This window comes from Coregonus clupeaformis, unplaced genomic scaffold, assembly GCF_020615455.1.
Source record: "Coregonus clupeaformis isolate EN_2021a unplaced genomic scaffold, ASM2061545v1 scaf0371, whole genome shotgun sequence".
In the NCBI taxonomy this organism is placed as follows: Eukaryota; Metazoa; Chordata; class Actinopteri; order Salmoniformes; family Salmonidae; genus Coregonus; species Coregonus clupeaformis.
Window position 1 is genome coordinate 364,645 of NW_025533826.1, and position 6,000 is coordinate 370,644.

Here is a 6,000-nt window from a genome sequence, read left to right on the forward strand (position 1 = left end):
TCACACTACCGTTCAAAAAGCTTTTGGGGGTCACTTAGAAATGTTCTTGCTTTTGAAAAAAGAAAAGCAATTTATTAAAATATAATAAATGATAGAAATATTAGAATGTAGACATGTTATAAGTGTAAAAAGAAGGGGGAAAAAGATTTAGTAGCCACCAATGTGAAGTCTCCCACTTAAAAAGATGAGAGAGAGGCCTGTAATTTTCATCATAGGTACACGACAACTATGACAGACAAATTGAGGGAAAAAAACGAATCAATTGTGTGATTTTAATGAATTTATTTGAAATATGGTGGAAAATAAGTATTTGGTACTAGAAACAAGCAAGATTTCGGTAACAGACCGTAACTTTTAACTCCTCGTCCTCCACTGTACTGTATTAATGGCACCTGTTTGAACTGTTATAGTATAAAAGACACCTGGTCACAACCTCAAAATGTAGTACACTCAAACTCCACATGCGGCCAAGACCAAAGAGCCCACAAAGGACACCAGAAACAAAATTGTAGACCTGCACTCAGGTTGGGAAGACTGAGTCCTAGCAATAGGTAAGCAGCTTGGTTTGGAAGAAATTAACTGTGGGGAGCAATTATTAGGAAATGGAAGATATACAAGACCACTGATAATCTCCCCGATCTGGGGCTCCCCACGCAAGATCTCACCCCCGTGGGGAAAGGATACTGAAGGAACGTGTGGAGAAATCAGAAACCACACAGGGAAGGAATGACCTGCAGAGAGCTGGGACCAAAGAAAAATCAAGTAAACACACTGCGCCGCCAGGGACTCAAATGCAGAGCAGACGTGGTCCCTCTGCTGGTTTGCAGTACAGGTCCAGGCCTGTCTGAAGTTTGTAAGAGGATGGATGATCAGAAGAGGATTGGGAGAATGTAGTATGGTAGATGAAACTAAAATAGAATTTTTTAGAGAAAAATCAACTCGTCTTGTTTTGGAGGACAAAGAATGCTGAGTTGCATCCACAAAGAACATATACTACGTGAAATGGAAATATATTGGGGGCTGTTGAAGGAAGGAACTGATCGTAGCTGGAAAAAGAATGAATGGGGCATGTATGAGAGATTTTGAGGAAAACTTATAGCAAATTGAAGATGAAAGGTGTTTAGCATGACAATGATCCTGGAAACACACCGCCGGCAACGAAGGAGTGGCTTGTAAGAAGTGATTGGTTCGGGTGGAGTGGCTTAGCCAGTTCAGATCTCAAACCTCATAGAAAATCTTTGGAGGGAGTTGAAAAGTCCGTGTGTCCAGCTTTTGCCTGCAAAACATCACTGCTCTAGAGGAGATCAGAAGAGGAATGGGACAAAATACAGAACAGAAGAAAAACTTGAGAAGACTTACAGAAAAGCCTGACCGGTATTGCCAACAAAGGGAATAACAAAGCATTGACAAAACTTTGTATTGACCAAATACTTATTTTCCACCATAATTTGCAAATATATTCATTAAAAAATCTACAATGTGATTTTCTGGATTTATTTTTTAATTTTGTTCAAAGCTGACGTAGTTCAATTTTCTGAGAAAAAAGCATCTTTTTAAGTGGGAGAACTTGAACAATTGGTGTGTTGACTAAATACTTTTTTTTCCCCACTGTAGCTGCTGGGAAGCGGCTGATTATTGATGGAATATTAATATAGGCATACAGAGGTTTGTTATAAATAACCATCAGTCCAGTGTTCCAATGGCACGCGGGTTGCTAATCCAAGTTATCAAAAAAGGTACATGATCATCATTAGAAAAACTGAAATTATGTTAGCACAGCTAAAGAATTGAGCTGATTAAAGAATAATGTAAAACTGGCTTGAGACTAGTTGAGTATCTGGAGCATCAGGCAATTGTGGGATTGATTACAGGCTTCAAATGGACAGAAACAAATAATTTTCTCTCTGAAACCTGGTCAGTCATTTTGTCCTGGAAAGAAATGAAGGTTAGAGTTTAAGAGAAGAAGATGATAAGAGTATCTTACAGAACAGCGAAAACTGCCTCTTACAGAATAGAAAGAGGGAGTATAGTCTAGTTTATGAGAAACAGGCGCCTTCACAGGTTAACTGGCAGCCTTATTAAATAGTACCCGAAAAACACCAGTTAACGGTCAACAGGAAGAGGCGACTCGGATGCTGACCTTTAGGCAGAGTTGAAGAAAATTAGACTGCCTATCTTAATATTTTATTGGGACAGTCTGAGATATGGTTTTCTATTCTGGTTGAGACAGTTTGCACGTGTGAAGGGAGAAGTGCACAGCATGTATGAGATCTTCAGGCCCATGGAGAATACAAACACAACCATGGAACATATTTGGATGCTGGTTGTGATAATGGGTAATTTCCATACAATTGGCCACTTACAACATTTAATAATGTCTAAATGTATTTTGATCAATTTGATGTTATTTTAAATGGATAGAAAAAAAAACAAGGACATTTTTAAGGACAAACTTGAATGATAGTGTATATAAACATTTCCTCATTTGATGCATTAATAAAGTATTCAATTAAATTAAAGTTCAGGCTATTGGCAGAATATTATGAATCTGTTCTGATAAGATGAGACGTATCACAGATCTTTTGTCTATTGCCTTCCGAATAATAGTGTTTACAGCAATAACTAATCTCATGCTTTCTCTGGGAGATAATTAATGACATGATTAAAATTAGCATTACATTGAGCTGATTATAAATACAGGTGGGATAAAGAGGATTTTTTTAACACCCTTCCTCCAGGTCATTTAAAACGAAGTGAAGCACTGGGCTGCTAGAACAACAGACTGTTATAGCAAATGGATATTTAATTTAGTGCACTACTTTTGAGAATAATAGGGAATAGGATGCATTTGGAGACGATTAGGATTGTACGACTCAAGGGGTTTTACTCTTGAAGGCAGATGCTTAACACGATCAATGAAAGTTTTAACACAGAACCTAAGGGAACAAGAGCAGTAAATGCTCATGTTCACAAGTCAGTGGCTCTTGAGGTTAAGGGATTAGCAGACTGTGGCTGAACTGAGGTTGATAGGCCTACTCAGTGTGTTGAGATAGGGAGGCTTTCTGCCTGACAAAACCCAGATAAATTAATTTCTACAGGCTAAGAGAGTTTTAAGATAAGTAAATCAAATTAGGTATAGCTTCTTTTTTCAGGGAGCTACATTTTCCTGGAAGAGGACCAGTGGTAGTTGGTTGGTGGTTATCTGGTATTTTAGTAGTATCTTCTTGTGTTTTTCGCCACGCATTAGAATATATTCAGCGTAATAATTCAATCTCATGTTTTTAAGAATCCTCATTGACCCAAACGGGTTTATTGAATGAAGGAATAACTTGGTTGATGGCTGTTGAAAGGGGCTGAATAGGTTTATGGCAGCCTGCATCAGCGTAACACTCACTTCTGCCCCACAGTAAGTCAAAGTTCCTAGCTGGCTAGCCCCCTAACATACATCCAATGTGAGGCAGCACCTGCTGTGAGACAAAATGTATGTATTTTTCAAGTTTGTTTTTTTGTTTTTATATATGGTTGAATAAACAAATAAAAAATAAAGTTATAAATATATAGCCTACATATGTATTTTTATAGGATTTGCCACTGTCTGTCAGAGGATATAGGATGGATTTTTGAATTTGGAAGACACTTCTAATTAGCTTCTAATTCAGCTGTCTATTAATAACAGTGACCTAACCGAGGTGGGATCAGATATTACAGCACTACCAACAACTGGCAAATCAGAAATATTCAATGGGAACATTTAAGAATGGAACATTCCTGTAGTGTACATTGAGCAAATTCAGAGTTCTCGACAACCACTGCTTCTGTAAGTGGAATATTTTATTATGAAGAGGTGTGAGCAGAGAGGAGAACACTACTTGTGCAGTGCGCATCATACGCATGGGTTTTATAACGGGGGGCCCATGAGCTTGGCTCGACAGGGCCGAAGGGAGTCAGGATTTGCTGTCGCAGCATGGTGCTGCCTCGCGACGGGCTCCGGCTGATGATGGTGAAGGCAGCAGCATCATGCCCCAGATGAAGCCAAAGCTCACTTCAGGAAGAACCAGCTCTGGGGACGCACAGCTTACAGGTAAGGTTTGAGGCATGTTGACGAGTTGGTCAAGCGAGCCGAGAAAAGAGATCTGTGTGTGAGGGAGCGGGAGGGAGGGACTGGAGGCGGAGTGGGAGGAGAGTTAGTGAGGGGGAGGCGGCATGGGGTGGGCGCCGGCGTAGTTTAGCGAGTCTTGTTTGGTTTCACTCACTCCTCACCAGTGGGCCTTCTATTTCTTTGGCCCATCCTCATCGGTCACTCCTGCATTAGGCTGGCTGACTGGCACAAGCTGCATGACAGAGAGTAGGAGACATAAGAAAAGGCATGTTAGAGGCACTCAGAGTAGAAAAACACTGCAGTATCCAGTAGCAAAAGGGAGGGAGTATTTAATGGGATTCCACAGGGTGTTAGTACGTAGCTAGTAGCATCCAATGTTTCCCCTAATTAAATTTAAGAAAGAAGCCAATGCTTTAGTTAAGATGTGAAGCTTTTAAAGGACAGTAGTAGATTTTGGATAGCTTTTCCTACTTACCCAGAGTAGAGATGAACTCATGGATATCCTTTTTATGTTCTGCCATCTGCATCCAAAAAAACACATGCACACCACACAAACACACACTATAGACAACCTTCTTCTCGCTGCAATGCTGTACAAAAACCTGCATAATGTGATTCACTTGATTGAAGTTTGTTTGATTAAACAGCAGGAGAGTAGAATTGCACTTGAAATGTGTGGTAGAACTACATGGAGAGACAAACAAACGTATCAAACTGGCAACATGCAAGAAAAAAAAAATATAGTAGCATGGTGGAAAATGGAATAATGAATTTCAAAAGGAAATATAACTCAAGCCATCTCTCTTCAGAGCATAGGGCCTTACTAATTATCAGCGCCAGTGATAGGCTCGTTATTATATATATAGTATTAGAAATAATAATTTGTGTTAAAACATCATAAAGAAAGCTACATTATATTTTATGTTGTTCTGGCTGGGTTATGTTAAAACCTGTAAAGTCTACTGGTAATCTTTTTTCACAAAAATAATATTGTGAAAGCTATAAGAAACTGAATGGGAGTGGGCGAGGTTAATTAGGATGGACAAAACAAGTGACTTCAACTTTAGCGGAGGGAGAGAGTGGATTGTAAATATTTCAGTGATACGGTTGAGAAAAAACAGTATGCCCACTAAGATGGAGAAAGTGAAAACCTACCCATCCTCGAGTCAAGAGGGGGTGAGAAGGCTATTTTAATATATCCGAAAACTCTCACTTCAACTATAAAAACTTCAGAAGCCTCCGCGAAAGCACTGTGTTGAGGGAGAGAGAAAGGGAGTGGAGAGAGGAAAGGAGAGGAGATGAGAGAGAGGAGAAAAAGGAGAGAGAGGACAGAAGAGAAAGAGAGAGCGGATGATAAGCGAAGTCTACACTAGAGAAATGGAAAGTTTGAAATTAAACAAGGCTACTATTATGGTTTATTCTGCTGGGAATAATGATGGTATATAACATTCAAAGTAGTAGTAGAAAGGGTAATGTGTAAGAATAATGTTATATATTTACTCGCTCAACTTGCGTTATGTGATTTAGTAGATTCTATTGGATATGGATTTGGGCCATAGCATCGTTAATGCAGTTATGTATTGCACAGGGCTAGTCAGCGTACATGGGGGATAGGGCATCATTTTGGACGAAGACAGGAGTTATAGGTATCCTTCACAATGGGGGGATGATATCTGTGGTGGTGTTCCTGGAGGCCAGCCGGAGATGTTAGTTAATATGTTTCAGTCAGGCTCTCAGGTTTTGCAATTAACAGGGAACACACTTGTACAAACCAAGGTTGGGTAATGGATATGAAGGGATTAGAGTATGCACTGACATGTTTTTTTCACCCACACACACTATAAATAAAAAAATAGAATAAAGGAGGAAAAATATGATCCCTGTGATTTTGTACATTTGCC